The following is an 18,172-nucleotide window of genomic DNA, read 5'->3' as shown; positions in this document are numbered from 1 at the left end:
AATAATTTAACAAATATAAAAGCCAACGATTCTACAATCAAAAAAGATAAATGGCACTAGGCCAAAACAACACTTATGATAAAAAAAAAACACTGATGACAGGAAACTACATAAACTTGTCATAAATTTTCCAAAGCTCTTGCACGTTCAAGAAATTGATTATCTAGTACCAGAATTGAAGTTTCAGATGAACCATTTCTAAGATGCGCGAAAGATTTCAACACAAAAAACGTTTTCGAGCACTTTGTGGTACATATATTTGTTTTCTTTTGTTCCTTATTCATCTACATATTAATCGCGTACCGAGTACACTAATTCATAACTCATGTGTAATTATGATTTACTCGGGACTAATGAATGAACATAAAGAGGTGTCCCGACCTGGATCTTGTGATAGCATTCAACATATACAAAAGTTTTATTTTATGTCATTTACATTATTTTTTAAGCATTTAAATGTGAATAAATTGACTTGTTTTTGACACTTATATGTGTAATGAAGTTTTTTGAGCTTTTAAATCGCAAAAAAAAAAAAAAAAAAAAAAAAAAAAAAAAAAAAAAGTTTAATGACACTTAAAGGTGTCAAAATCTTCAAAATTTTTCACACCATATATTATCACATTTCAAATTTTTGGCACCATTTTTTTCACGCTTTCATATAAGTTACTCTTTTTTGTCACTTTCGGACCCAGGTTTCTTACTCGCTCCAAATCACTAATCTCGAGGCGACAAATTACTTTGCAAGTTGCCCGGAGTCATGCATGGTGAACCTTCGTGATCCTAAGAGGTTTTTTATGCTCCATGGATTCAAACTCCTGACATCCCTTTCTACTTTAGTGGAAAAGCCAGAATCGCCACACGGCTACCACTTCATGGTTAAGCAATGAGTTACTTACAATATTCTCATACCTGATTGTTACTTATGCTTTTCTTTGTCTTACAACTTGGTTGTGTTTAGTAACTCATCTCATTAACACTACAAGAAAAATAAGTTTTAGTGACGAGAGCTATTGGTCAATAATAACACTAAATTGGTCACTAAATCGAGTTAGTTACCAAAATATAATGGTAACTTCTCATTACTATAAATCCGTCATAAAACATTATTAGAGACCAAATAGTAAGATTGGTTAATATAGTGACCATTTGTTTGGTCACTAATATCGTATAGCGACCAAAATTTGGTGACAAATGTTTTAAGGGTAACTATATACATTATTAGTAACTAAATAAAAAGTCGTCACTAAAAAATCGTTTCACTGGCTATTTTTCTTGTAGTATAATAAGCATTTAGTGAAACTAATGATACTTTTAAATGAGATTTTGTAGTCTATGTCACAGGCCATGAATTGTCAAATCCGTCAAATTACTAACGTATCAGGTTATCCAGATTGAATTACATCCAAGTTCCAACAACTATCTATATAATTTGCTCTTATTTTTACTCTCAGATGTAAACTATCTAACTGGGTCGTATATATGGGGCTATACCAAGGTATCGGATGGTCGTTGCAAGCTAGTGTATTTTAAACTTAAGCCATTTTATGATGATATAATTGTTGAATAATATGAACCCCCGTGACAATCACTTTATTATCATTCAATATTTATAGAGTACAGAAACCCTAACATTACATAGAAACCCTAGCAGACTGTAAGCCCATAATACATATTGAACTCGGGCCAAATATATTGGCTAACACTCTCCCGCAGTCCGAACGACGAAATCGCGAAAGTTCGGACTGGAGCAAAACAATAAACATTAAATTAAAGAAATAAAATAAAGTCTAAACTCTATATATATATTTTTTCATTTGTTGCATCGAATATGCTGATATTCGTTGATTGAGTTGCATATTTCTTGACGGCTTCTTTTTTTCCGTAGCGTTTTTTTTTCTTTTACCCCGTGGCTTGCTGTGCATAAGGATCAAGTACCGCTTTCATATGCTACTTTTGCGGTTGATAACAGTATTCTTTTTGACATATTTCTTGGCTAACAATAATAACATCAACCGATAGTTCAAGAATGAAGTTGTAAAATACTGATATAAATAATTTAACAAGTATAAAAACAACGACTCTACAATCAAAATAAGATAAATGGCACTAAGCCAAAACAACACGGATGACAGGAAACTACATAAACTTGTCAACAATTTCCAAAGCTCTTGCATGTTCAAGAAATTGATCATCCAGTACAATAATTGAAGTTTTAGTTGAACCATTTCTAAGATGTCCGTGAGATTTCAACACAAATATAGCGGAGTGATTCAAAACATCTAATCATTTTTTGAACCACCCATCTCAAAAAAAGCATGCTAATTCCACAAGTCATATGAAGCAATTGGTTCAAACATAAGGGTCGGTTTCTTATGATCACCCCGAGTGTATTTTCATTACTAAAAAATTAGTTATACCTTGAACTATTCGGAGGAATAATTGTATTCACATACGAAAACGCATTTTTAATTTCTCGAGCGATAAGTTGAACAATTCGCAAATCCTCTGGATCAGAATTGAAACCACGTAAACACGAACCCATTTAATAAAATGTAAAAGTAGAGAGAAATGAGTAGTTTGGTGTGTAAAAAATGATAAGTTAAAAGGCTTTATATAGATAAAATTTAATAGATTAAAAATAATGAAAAAACGAATATATATATATATATATATATATATATATATATATATATATATATATATATATATATATATATATATGTTGCCAGTGGATATATCGCCTACACCAATTAGAATTCAACACATGTCATTTGGCCCTTTTTCTTCAGATTCCTCACTGACGTCCCTATGCGTGAAAATTTGACGCTCCACTAATGGCGTCAGGGGAGTCAGACATGGATACCTCAATTGACGAAGAGGGTTTTGACGCCGCGCTGCATACAGTCTCATGTTGATGCCCACTTTAAAAGATTGTGACGGGATCTAGATGTTTGTTCGATTAGTTGTGCATATATAGGGCATTTCGGATAATATTTTAAGGGCTAATGTTTTATACGTCTTTAAGAATTTGAGAGTTCGATTAATTTCCTTTTAATCGGAACCATTTTGCTTCTACGAGGGGAAATATTTTAGAATTGGTGTTATGTAGCAAATAAATGGCCATTAGTTTTGCAAACTTGTATCATGCCATTTCCAATCATGAGATACTTTTTTCCCAGAGTTAACTGAGCATCGCATCAATATTTCTTCATCAGAACTAACTCAGCACTAAACGCTCTCAACCATGACATAATTCTTCAATTTTTAATATAATTTCAATTTCTATAAAATACTAATAACATAATTATATAAACTAAACATACTTTCATTAATAAAAATATAATTACAATTAAAATAACAAATTACACTAATAAATTAAGTACAACATAATTAAAAATACGACATAATTAAATGTACTAAAACTACTCGGACTCGTCTGACTTCTCCGCAAGTTGCTTCGAGTATCTTTTCTTGATCCTTGCCCGAGCTCTCATCATCATTTGGTACTCTTCGGGAGATAATTCGTGTGATACTGGTTTTGAAAGAAGGTTCAAACCCTTTAATATCGTACGGGTCTCAGTCTCTTCCGCTAGTGAAACAACTCGTCCATATTACTATAAACGTGGTGCGTTATTCATTGGTCCCATAGCGAGGTATTTGACCTCTATATGATATGTTTTAGAAAATATTGCATTCGTTTCATAAAAAGCACACTATTATTATACATAATGCATGTTTTAAACAAGTGGGCGATTATTTAAGAAATAATCCCCATAATACATCGGTTTCCAAATACTACACACGTGACATAACAGTCGAATATAAAATATGACAAAGGTTTTATTGAATGCAACACTTCATTTAAACAAAAACATGAGACTCCATGCACAACTTGCTCAGATAATGCAACAGCGGAAGACTTTCTTAAGGACCTGAGAATAAACATGCTTAAACAGTCAACACAAAGGTTGGTGAGATATATAGGTTTAGCATCGATATAAATATAGACCACAAGATTTCATAGTTATAAATATATGTACACTCGCAAGTGTATAAAAGTATTCTATAAGTTGTTGAGCGCTTCGGTAACCATACTTAACCATTAATGTAGCATATTCCCTTTATTATGAAATCTCCCTACACTGTACCAAGTGTAGTAAAAACGAAGTACTATGCAACCGTTTACGATACTAGAGCGACTAGCTCGGTTGGGGTTGTCAAACCCGATAGATCTATCAATAGGATTCGCGCTTACATGTTCTTACAACATGTAAATATTAGTTACCAAGCTATTAGGGAAGATATGCAAGGTGGTACAACTCAACATAGAATATATTTTAAGTACTTGTTTCTATGGCGTAAAACATAAAATGCATGTATTCTCATCCCAAAATATTTGTAGAGTTTAAAAATGGGACTATATACTCACAGTAGTAAAAGTATATTAATAATAAGTTTTCAACTTATTAAAAATATGACCGTCGTCCTTGGATTCACGAACCTATAACAATAATAACGATTCAGATAATAATACGACATATGAATAAAATAAAGCAAGTTCATAGAATACTTATATAATACTTTTTAACATTTTATGTAAGTAGTCTATTGTTAGTAGTCCTTTGTTAGTAGCTCAAAATAGTCCGAAAAGTCCAACAGTCCAATAATCGATATATATATATATATATATATATATATATATATATATATATATATATATATATATATATATATATATATATATATATATATATATATATATATATATATATATATATATAATCTTAGAATTACCCCACGACGTATTGTATACGTATTGTCTTTGCATTAACCCAGAGACGTATTGTATACGTATTGTCTTAGAATTAACTAAGACGTATTGTGTACGTATTGTCTTAGGATTTATCAAAACATATTGTATACTTATTGCGTTAGGACGTACCAAGAGTATTATTATACATATATACAATCACAGAATTAACCAAGATTATAATATTTTGTTATACTACTGATAACATGTCCAAATATATATAGGATATCGGAAAAGTTAACAAGGATATGGTTAATATAGTTTTTATAATATAAATTTCGTCCATACAACGTTAATTTTAGCAGATTTTGTTTTGCTCGCCAAATATTCATTACAACTCCGTTTAAAGTGAATCAAATTGCTATGGATTCATTAAGAAGTAAATTTTACAAAATCAATTCGAAAAGTTCATCCCAAGTAGTAATTTTTAGAGCTTTACCCTCTTTTTGTGTCGGTGGACAGATTTGGAAAAATTCCGGCATCCACCCAATATATGATTTTTGATAAAATACTTCCACTTTGTCTAAAATCATGAAAAAAATACTGGAAGTCTTATTTACATATATTAACATATTTCCAAAGTCTTAGCCTCGAACTCAAAGTCTAAGATAGGTTTTTAATTCCCAACCCAAAACATCCCGCTTTTTACCGAATGAAGATTAAACGATATATGTTAAGTTTCAAGGTGTTCTTCATATGTACAAGTTATAAGTTCTTATATTAACTTAATATAACATTATAATACATATAAATAAGTGTTATTAGAGTTAAGTTAAAAAGATTAGATTAGTTTTTCAAACAAGCTTGGTGTTCACCAAAACAAGTTCTAGTTTTTACAAGTTTTATAAGTATAATAAGATAGCAACTATATAAGGAATTGAACAAGGATTTTGAGAAGTATTTTACCTTGATTATGAAGAGAAAAGTTGCTGAGATTAAAGTATGATATGAGATCATTCAAGTGTGTGTTTTTAGTATAAGAAAATGTGGAGTAAAAATGAGTTAAAATGGTCCTTATTTATAAGCTTATAATTTTGGCTTTCAGTGAAAATATCTAAGATAAGTTAAATTGTATTAAGTCATGCATGACGTATTAAATTTATTAGGTCATGGATGACATATTACACAAATAATTGCAGATTTCTATTGGTATATACCAATAGTAAATACTTCTAGAAGCTGTGTATAATACGGGTAAAAATACCGTATGAATGCGAGTAGAATTCTTTGAGGAAATTGAACGGAAATATGAGTATTGCTATCTTTTATATGTATTGGTATATTATAAAGTGTATCCAATACTTGTAAGGATGTATTTACACTCGTAATGCATTATATGTAAATACATTTTAACATAAGTTAATTACGTCGTTTAAATAGTAATATATATATTGTTTGAAAACTCTTTAAATTAGTAGTATGAAAATATATATATAATACTTTGTTAATATACTTAATGAGATATTTAATTATCATATTTTCAAGTTAAATATATATAAATCCATATATATACACAATAATTAAACAATTAAAAATTAAATCAAGTTATAACGTTCGTGAATCGTCGGAATAAAAGGGTGACCAAAAGTTTGTGTAAAACTCTTTCCTGAGGTTCAAGATTTATTAAAATTCATTACTTATCAAGTCGGAATTATATAAAGATTAATTTTAAATTTGGTCAGAAATTTCCGGATCGTCACAACTAGTTTTTCCTATGTATGTTTCGTAACTAGTGAAGCAACTTTCGGCGTATACGAATCCATTTAGCTCTTGATTCGACCAAGTGTGAAATGTCCCGTTCATATCGATTATAAACGTTCCATATTAATTGATTTCGTTGCGAGGTTTTGACCTCTATATGAGACGTTTTTCAAAGACTGCATTCGTTTTTAAAACAAACCATAACCTTTATTTTATCGACAAGGTTAAAAAGACACCACCTAGATTATCCAGAAATGATAATCTAAAAATATCACACTTATACACTACCAATACATATTGGTTTACAATATTAATATGTTACAACAAAATAAATCTCGAATGCAGTTTTAAACAATATTATACAAGCATGCTGACACCAAATCTTGTCCATATATTAGCATGCAATAGCGGAAGCTCTTAATAATAACCTGAGAATAAACATGCTTTAAACATCAACAAAAATGTTGGTGACTTATAGGTTTAACATATATATTTATCAAATTGTAATAATAGACCACAAGATTTCATATTTCAATATACATCTCATACATAGAGATAAAAATCATTCATATGGTGAACACCTGGTAACCGACATTAACAAGATGCATATAAGAATATCCCCTATCATTTCGAAAAATCCATCGGACATGATAAAACAACATCGAAGTACTAAAGCATCCGCAACCATGGATGGGGTTCGTTAGGCCCAATAGATCTATCTTTAGGATTCGCGTCAATTAGTAGATCGGTTTACTAATTCTTAGGTTACCAAGCAAAAAGGGGCATATTCGGCTTCGATCATTCACCCATATAATGTAGTTTCATTTACTTGTGTCTATTTCGTAAAACATTTATAAAACTGCATGTATTCTCATCCCAAAATATTAGATTTTAAAAGTGGGACTATAACTCACTTTCACAGATTTTTACTTCGTCGGGAAGTAAGACTTGGCCACTGGTCGATTCACGAACCTATAACAAATATGTACATATATATCAAAGTATGTTCAAAATATATTTACAACATTTTTAATACATTTTAATATTTTAAGTTTATTAAGTCAGCTGTCCTCGTTAGTAACCTACAACTAGTTGTCTACAATTAGATGTACAGAAATAAATTGATATATATTATCTTGAATCAATCCACGACCCAGTGTATACATGTCTCAGGCTAGATCACAACTCAAAGTATATATATTTTTGGAATCAACCTCAACCTTGTATAGCTAACTCAAACATTACTGCATATAGAGTGTCTATGGTTGTTCCAAATAATATATATACATGGGTCGATATGATATGTCAAAACATTTGCATACGTGTCTATGGTATCCCAAGATTACATAATATATTAGAATACATGTATAATACAATATAAGTTAGCTAGGATATGATTTGTATAGAATTATTACAATATTTCCCGTAGCTACAACAATAAAAAAATATCCAATCTTGTTTTACCCATAACTTCTTCATTTTAAATCCATTTTGAGTGAATAAAATTGCTATGGTTTCATATTGAACTCTATTTTATGAATATAAATAGAAAAAGTATAGGTTTATAGTCATAAATATAAGTTACAAGTCGTTTTTTAAGAGGTAGTCATTTCAGTCGAAAGAACGACGTCTTGATGACCATTTTGAAAAACATACTTTCACTTTGAGTTTAACCATGATTTTTGGATATAGTTTCATGTTCATAAAAAAAATAATTTTCCCAGAAGAATAACTTTTAAATCAAAGTTTATCATAGTTTTTAATTATCAAACCCAAAACAGCCCACGGTGTTACTACGACGGCGTATGTCCGGTTTTACAGTGTTTTTCGTGTTTCCAGGTTTTAAATCATTAAGTTAGCATATCATATAGATATAGAACATGCGTTTAGTTGATTTTAAAAGTCAAGTTAGAAGGATTAACTTTATTTGCGAACAAGTTTAGAATTAACTAAACTATGTTCTAGTGATAATTAAAAATAGATCTAGCTTTAAAGGATCCTTCGAATATGATAGTTTTATATGTATGAATCGAATGATGTTATGAACATCATTACTACCTTAATTTTAGTAGGTAAACCTACTGGAAATGAGAAAAATAGATCTAGCTTTAAAGGATCCTTGGATGGCTTGAAAGTTCTTGAAGCAGAACCATGACACGAAAACAAGTTCAGGTAAGATTTCCACTCGAAATAAGATTGTTATAGTTATAGAAATTGAATCAAAGTTTGAATATGAGTATTACCTTGTATTAGAAAGATATCTTACTATAAATAATAAAGATTTCTTGAGGTTAGATGATCACTTTACAAGATTGGAAGTAAGCTATCAAACTTGGAAGTATTCTTGATTTTATGAAACTAGAACTTATAGAATTTATGAAGAACACTTAGAACTTGAAGATATAACTTGAGAGAGATCAATTAGATGAATAAAATTGAAGAATGAAAGTGTTTGTAGGTGTTTTTGGTCGTTAGTATATGGATTAGATATAAAGGATGTGTAATTTTGTTTACTTGTAAATAAGTCATGAATGATTACTAATATTTTTGTAATTTTATGAGATATTTCATGCTAGTTGCCAAATGATGGTTCCCACATATGTTAGGTGACTCAAATGAGCTGCTAAGAGCTGATCATTGGAGTGTATATACCACATACATCTAAAAGCTGTGTATTGTACGAGTACGAATACGAGTGCATACGAGTAGAATTGTTGATGAAACTGAACGAGGATGTAATTGTAAGCATTTTTATTAAGTAGAAGTATTTTGATAAGTGTCTTGAAGTCTTTCAAAAGTGTATGAATACATATTAAAACACTACATGTATATACATTTTAACTGAGTCGTTAAATCATCGTTAGTCGTTACATGTAAATGTTGTTTTGAAACCTTTAGGTTAACGATCTTGTTAAATGTTGTTAACCCATTGTTTATTATATCTAAAGAGATGTTAAATTATTACATTATCATGATATTATGATATATTAATATATCTTAGTATAATATATATACAGTTAAATGTTGTTACAACGATAATCGTTACATATATGTCTCGTTTCGAAATCATTAAGTTAGTAGTCTTATTTTTACATATGTAGTTCATTGTTAATACACTTAATGACATGTTTACTTATCATTTATCATGATTAAACATAGTGTATCAATATCTTAATATGATTCATATGTATTTAGTAAGACGTTGTTATAACGATAATCGTTATATATATCGTTTCGAGTTTCTTAATTTAATAAACTCAATTTTATGTATATAACTCATTGTTAAAATACCTAATGAGATACTTAATTATCATAATATCATGTTAACTATATATATAATCATATATATGTCATCATATAGTTTTTACAAGTTTTAACGTTCGTGAATCACCGGTCAACTTGGGTGGTCAATTGTCTATATGAAACCTATTTCAATTAATCAAGTCTTAACAAGTTTGATTTCTTAACATATTGGAACCACTTAATCATGTAAATAACAATTTAATTTAATATACATAAACATGGAAAAGTTCGGGTCACTACAGTACCTACCCGTTAAATAAATTTCGTCCCGAAATTTTAAGCAGTTGGAAGTGTTGACGTATCTTCTGGAAATAAGTGCGGGTGTTTCTTCTTCATCTGATATTCTCGTTCCCAGGTGAACTCTGGTCCTCTATGAGCATTCCATCGAACCTTAACAATTGGTATCTTGTTTTGTTTAAGTCTTTTAACCTCACGATCCATTATTTCGACGGGTTCTTCAATGAATTGAAGTTTTTCGTTGATTTGGATTTAGTCTAACGGAATAGTGAGATCTTCTTTAGCAAAACATTTCTTCAAATTCGAGACGTGGAAAGTGTTATGTACAGCCGCGAGTTGTTGAGGTAACTCAAGTCGGTAAGTTACTGGTACGACACGATCAATAATCTTGAATGGTCCAATATACCTTGGATTTAATTTCCCTCGTTTACCAAATCGAACAACGCCTTTCCAAGGTGCAACCTTAAGCATGACCATCTCTCCAATTTCAAATTCTATATCTTTTCTTTTAATGTCGGCGTAGCTCTTTTGTCGACTTTGGGCGGTTTTCAACCGTTGTTGAATTTGGATGATCTTCTCGGTAGTTTCTTATATTATCTCCGGACCCGTAATCTGTCTATCCCCCACTTCACTCCAACAAATCGGAGACCTGCACTTTCTACCTTAAAGTGCTTCAAATGGCGCCATCTCAATGCTTGAATGGTAGTTGTTGTTGTAGGAAAATTCTGCTAACGGTAGATGTCGATCCCAACTGTTTCTGAAATCAATAACATATGCTCGTAGCATGTCTTCAAGCGTTTGTATCGTCCTTTCGCTTTGCCCATCAGTTTGTGGATGATAGGCAGTACTCATGTCTAGACGAGTTCCTAATGCTTGCTGTAATGTCTGCCAGAATCTTGAAATAAATCTGCCATCCCTATCAGAGATAATAGAGATTGGTATTCCATGTCTGGAGATGATTTCCTTCAAATACAGTCGTTCTAACTTCTCCATCTTGTCATCTTCTCTTATTGGTAGGAAGTGTGCTGATTTGGTGAGACGATCAACTATTACCCAAATAGTATCAAACCACTTTCAGTCCTTGGCAATTTAGTGATGAAATCCATGGTAATGTATTCCCATTTCCATTCCGGGATTTCGGGTTGTAGAAGTAGACCTGATGGTTTCTGATGCTCCGCTTTGACCTTAGAACACGTCAAACATTCTCCTACGTATTTAGTAACATCGGCTTTCATACCCGGCCACCAAAAATGTTTCTTGAGATCTTTGTACATCTTCCTCCCTCCAGGATGTATTGAATATCTGGTTTTATGTGCTTCCTTAAGTACCTTTTCTCTCACATCTCCAAACTTTGGTACCCAAATTCTTTCAGCCCTATACCAGGTTCCGTCTTCTCGAATATTAAGATGTTTCTCCGATCCTTTGGGTATTTCATTCTTCAACTTTCTTTCTTTTACAACTCCCTGATGCGCCTCCTTTATTTGAGTACTAAGGTTAATACGAATAATTATATTCATAGCTTTTACCCGTATAGGTTCTCTGTCCTTTCTACTCAAAGCGTCGGCTACCACATTCGCCTTCCCCGGGTGGTAACGAATCTCAAAGTCGTAATCATTCAACAATTCAATCCACCTACGCTGCCTCATGTTCAGTTGTTTCTGATTAAATATGTGTTGGAGACTTTTGTGGTCGGTATATATAATACTTTTGACCCCATATAAGTAGGGCCTCTAAGTATTTAATGCAAAAACAATGGTGTCCAATTCCAAATCGTGAGTCGTATAATTTTGCTCGTGAATCTTCAATTGTCTGGACGCATAAGCAATTACCTTCGTTCGTTGCATTAATACACAACCGAGGCCTTGCTTTGAGGCATCACAATATATCACAAAATCATCATTCCCTTCAGGCAATGACAATATAGGTGCCGTAGTTAACTTTTTCTTCAACAATTGAAACGCTTTCTCCTGCTCATCCTTCCATTCAAATTTCTTCCCTTTATGCGTTAATGCAGTCAAGGGTTTTGCTATTTTGGAAAAATCTTGGATGAACCTTCTGTAGTAACCAGGCAGTCCTAAAAATTGGCGTATATGCTTCAGAGTTTTCGGGGTTTCCCACTTTTCAACGATTTCAATCTTTGCCGGATCCACTTGAATACCTTCTTTGTTCACTATGTGACCGAGGAATTGAACTTCTTCCAACCAAAATGCACACTTTGAAAACTTAGCGTACGGTTTTTCTTTCCTCAACAACTCTATCACTTTTCTCAAATGTTCTTCGTGCTCTTGATCATTCTTTGAGTAAATAAGTATGTCATCGATGAAAACAATGACAAACTTGTCAAGGTATGGTCCACACACTCGGTTCATGAGGTCCATGAACACAGCTGGTGCGTTAGTCAACCCAAACGGCATAACCATAAACTCGTAATGACCGTAACGCGTCCTGAAAGCAGTCTTCGGAATATCATCCTCCTTCACCCGCATTTGATGATACCCGGAACGTAAATCAATCTTCGAATAAACCGACGAGCTTTATAGTTGATCAAATAAGTCGTCGATTCTCGGTAGTGGGTAACGGCTCTTGATGGTAAGTTTGTTCAACTCTTGGTAGTCGATACACAACCTGAATGTACCATCCTTCTTTTTGACAAACAAAACAGGAGCTCCCCATGATGATTTACTAGGTCGTATAAAACCACACTCTAAAAGTTCTTGTAATTGGCTTTGGAGTTCCTTCATTTCACTGGGTGTAAGTCTGTATGGAGCACGAGCTATTGGTGCAGCTCCTGGTACGAGATCTATTTGAAATTCAACAGATCGGTGTGGAGGCAGTCCCGGTAATTCTTTTGAAAATACATCGGGAAATTCTTTTGCGACGGGAACATCATTGATATTCCTTTCTTCGGTTTGTACTTTCTCGACATGTGCTAGAATAGCATAGCAACCTTTTCTTATTAGTTTTTGCGCCTTTAAATTACTAATAAGATTTAACTTCGCATTGCTCTTTTCTCCGTACACCATTAAGGGATTTCCTTTTTCTCGTACAATGCGAATTGCATTTTTGTAACATACGATTTCTGCTCTCTCCTTTTTCAACCAATCCATGCCGATTATCACATCAAAACTCCCTAACTCTACTGGTATCAAATCAATCTTAAATGTTTCGCTAACCAAATTAATTTCTCGATTCCGATATATATTATCTGCTGTAATTAATTTACCGTTTGCTAATTCAAGTTAAAATTTGTTATCCAAAGGCGTAAGTGGACAACTTAGTTTAGCACAAAAATCTCTACTCATATAGCTTCTATCCGCACCCGAATCAAATAAAACATAAGCAGATTTATTGTCAATAAGAAACGTACCCGTAACAAGCTCCGGATCTTCCTGCGCTTCTGCCGTATTAATATTGAAAACTCTTCCGCAGCCCTGCCCAGTAGTATTCACCTGATTCGGGTAATTTCTATTAATGTGGCCCAGTTTTCCACATGCAAAGCAAACTATGGCGGCATTATCTGTTCTGACATTATTTGTTATTTTAATTCTGTTAAACTTTGGTCCGTAGGCCTCACACTTTGCCGCACTATGACCATTTCTTCTACACCTAGTGCAAAATTTCGTGCATAACCCCTGATGATTCTCTTCACACCTTTGGCATGACTGTTTTTGGTTTTTGTTGCCATTGTTGTTATTGAGATTGTTGTTGGGATTCTTATTGTTGCTATTATTGTTGTTGTTATTGTTGTTGGGACGGTTATTGTAGTTGTTGTTAGGACGTTTGTTGAAGTTGTTGTTGCGATTGATGTTGCGGTTGTTCGGATAGTTATTGCGATTGTGGTTGTGATTGTATTGGTGACTCTTGTCATTGGTTTCTTCCTACTTTCTCTTGACTTGTTTCATGTTAGCCTCTTCAGTCGTCTGCTCTTTAATCCTTCCTTCGATCTGGTTCACTAATTTGTGAGCCATTTGACTTGCCTTTTGTATGGAGGCGGGCTCGTGTGAACTCACATCTTCTTGAATCCTTTCCGGTAACCCTTTTACAAATGCGTCGATCTTCTCTTCTTCGTCTTCGAACGTTCTGGGACACAATAGGTAGAATTCGGTGAATCATCGTTCGTACGTGGTGATATCGAAACCTTGCGTTCGTAATCCTCTAAGCTCTACCTTGAGCTTGTTGACCTCGTTTCTGGGACGATACTGCTCGTTCATCAATTGCTTGAATGCTGACCATGGTAGTGCGTAAGCAGCATCTTGTCCTACCTGCTCGAGATAGGTATTCCACCATGTTAGCGCCGTACCTGTGAAGGTATGCGTAGCGTACTTTACTTTGTCTTCTTCAGTACATTTACTTATGGCAAACACCGATTCAACCTTCTCGGTCCTCCGTTTCAATCCAATTGGACCCTCGGTTCCTTCAAATTCCAAAGGTTTGCAGGCAGTGAATTCTTTGTAGGAGCATCCTACACGATTTCTTGTGAAATTAGTTCCACTGCTAGATCCAGAGTTATTGTTATTTTGCATCGCAGCCTGTACTGCGGCTATATTTGCTGCAAGGAAAACACGGAAGTCTTCCTCGCTCATGTTCAAATTCTGACGAGTCGCCGGTGCCATTTTCTTCAAAAATAGCCCAAAAGAATTAAGTTAATCATATAGAATTTTAAGAGTAGTCAATAGTATTTCGTAGCATAGTATGAACTTATTTATAAAAGCTTTTTCTTCATATTAGCGTTTTATAGTTTTTAATTCGGGTAGTACCTACCCGTTAAGTTCATACTTAGTAGCTAATATACAATTCAACTACTACAATTCTATATGAAAAAACTGATTATAATAAAATTTCGCGTTCAAATTTTATACAATATTTTACAAACTTACAATACCGCTATTATACATATAGGATGAAATATAGCACATAATAACTTTGCTACTCAGCAGCTATAAAGGCAATTCTAGTTAATACGCAAGTTGTTCAGCAAAAGAAATAAAGACACGTAATTCATAAGTCTAGAAACAAGTCATGCATTCTGGTTTTACTAAGACGACTTTCCATCCTTGGTCTTGTGGAATGTAACCGTTATGACCATTGGCTAGGCAGCATGTTGTAATGTCGTCAAAAGGACGAGGGTTTCGTAATGTCCAACAGCCCCGTAATAATCTAAAAACCTTGTTTCTCACCCCAACTACTGAATCTGTCACCTGTGGGAATGTTTCATTTGATAGTTGTAATCCGATGTTCTTTTTCTCACTTTGGTGAGAAGCGAACATCACTAACCTGTAAGTATAACATGCTTCTTTATGTTGCATGTTAGAAGCTCTTTCTAACTCATGTAATCCTATGTTGGGATATGTTGAGTCAAAATAGGTTCTTAGCCCGTAGCGTAAAATTGCATTTGGGTTCCCCACATTTAACGCTTTAAAGAAAACACGGCGTAACTTACGGTCTCCCCAATGTGAGATACCCCACCTATCAAAGGAAAGCCTTTTATAAACTAAGGCATTTCTGGAAAGTCTTTCAAATGTTTGACAAGTTAATTTTGCCATAATTAATTGTGCTGATGAATTCTGACCGACTCTAGACAAGATTTCCTCAATCATATCCTCTGGTAGATCTTCTAAAATATTCGATTGTCTACCCTTAACGTCCATTTTGTTTTTATACTGTAAAATAGACAAGGATTAGATTCGTAAAAGATAATTAACAAACAATACAAGCAATTTTTACATAGAACATAAAAGTACAAGCACATTACAATACATATAATACACAACATGATTACAACCCTCTAATCTGAATCACTGGTTTCTTCTTCTTTGGACTTGGTTCGTTTTCCTAATTTTCTAGGAATATATGGTGTTCCTCTAATACGAGCCATCGTTTTCCACAATGGTTTAGAAAAACCTGGTGGTTTAGAGGTTCCCGGGTCATTGTTACATTTTAGGAAATACTGATGTTGCCGATACATATAAAGTTCATCGGGGTTGGAATCGGGTTTCTCTATTTTTATACCTTTTCCCTTATTATTTTCTTTCGCTTTATTAAATTGGGTCGAGGTAATTTCTATAACATCATCGGAATCCTCATCGGGATCTGATTCATCAGAAAATTGGTAATCTTCCCAATATTTTGCTTCCTCTGCGGAAACACCATTGACCATTATTAACTTTGGTCCGTTGGTTGAGGATTTTTATTTAATCGAATTACTGTAGGTATCAATATTTCTTCCTCCGGAACCTCTTCTTCTTCCGGTTCCTCCTCTTCCGGTTTCTCCTCTTCCGGTTCCTCCTCTTTCGGTTCCTCCTCTTTCGGTTCTTCTTCGGGAATTTGTGAATCTTCCCAAAATATATTCGACTCTTCATTATTATTAGGTGAATCGATGGGATTTGTACTAGTGGTAGACATCTATCACACATTATCAAACACATTAAGAGGTTAATATATCACATAATATTTACATGTTAATAATATATAGTTTTCAACAAAAAATGTTAAGCAATCGTTTTTGAAGAAAAACACGGTCGAAGTCCAGACTCACTAATGCATCCTAACAAACTCGGTAAGACACACTAATGCAAAAATTCTGGTTCTCTAAGGCCAACGCTCGGATACCAACTGAAATGTCCCGTTCATATCGATTATAAACGCTCCATATTAATTGATTTCGTTGCGAGGTTTTGACCTCTATATGAGACGTTTTTCAAAGACTGCATTCATTTTTAAAACAAACCATAACCTTTATTTTATCGACAAGGTTAAAAAGACACCACCTAGATTATCCAGAAATGATAATCTAAAAATATCACACTTACACACTACCAATACATATTGGTTTACAATATTAATATGTTACAACAAAATAAATCTCGAATGCAGTTTTAAACAATATTATACAAGCATGCTGACACCAAATCTTGTCCATATATTAGTATGCAACAACGGAAGCTCTTAATAATCACCTAAGAATAAACATGCTTTAAACGTGGTGAGTTATAGGTTTAACCTATATATTTATCAAATTGTAATAATAGACCACAAGATTTCATATTTCAATATACATCTCATACATAGAGATAAAAATCATTCATATGGTGAACACCTGGTAACCGACATTAACAAGAAGCATATAAGAATATCCCCTATCATTCCGGGAAATCCATCGGACATGATAAAACAACGTTGAAGTACTAAAGCATCCCCAACCATGGATGGGGTTCGTTAGGCCTAATAGATCTATCTTTAGGATTCGCGTTAATTAGTAGATCGGTTTACTAATTCTTAGGTTACCAAGCAAAAAGGGGCATATTCATCTTCGATAATTCACCCATATAATGTAGTTTCATTTACTTGTGTCTATTTCGTAAAACATTTATAAAACTGCATGTATTCTCATCCCAAAATATTAGATTTTAAAAGTGGGACTATAACTCACTTTCACATATTTTTACTTCGTCGGGAAGTTAGACTTGGCCACTGGTCGATTCACGAACCTATAACAAATATATACATATATATTAATGTATGTTCAAAATATATTTACAACATTTTTAATACATTTTAATGTTTTAAGTTTATTAAGTCAGCTGTCCTCGTTAGTAACCTACAACTAGTTGTCCACAATTAGATGTACAGAAATAAATCGATATATATTATCTTGAATTAATCCACGACTTAGTGTATAAACGTCCCAGGCTAGATCACAACTCAAATTATATATATTTTTGGAATCAACCTCAACCCTGTATAGCTAACTCAAACATTACTGCATATAGAGTGTCTATGGTTGTTTCAAATAATATATATACATGGGTCGATATGATATGTCAAAACATTTGCATACGTGTCTATGGTATCCCAAGATTACATAATATATTAGAATACATGTATAATACAATATAAGTTAGCTAGGATATGATTTGTATAGAATTATTACAATATTTCCCGTAGCTACAACAATCAAAAAATATCCAATCTTGTTTTACCCATAACTTCTTCATTTTAAATCCGTTTTGAGTGAATCAAATTGCTATGGTTTTATATTGAACTCTATTTTATGAATCTAAACAGAAAAATTATAGGTTTATAGTCGGAAATATAAGTTACAAGTCGTGTTTGTAAGAGGTA

Source organism: Rutidosis leptorrhynchoides, chromosome 11 (assembly GCF_046630445.1).
Source record: "Rutidosis leptorrhynchoides isolate AG116_Rl617_1_P2 chromosome 11, CSIRO_AGI_Rlap_v1, whole genome shotgun sequence".
Lineage (NCBI taxonomy): Eukaryota > Viridiplantae > Streptophyta > Magnoliopsida > Asterales > Asteraceae > Rutidosis > Rutidosis leptorrhynchoides.
Note: the sequence above shows the minus strand (reverse complement) of the source record.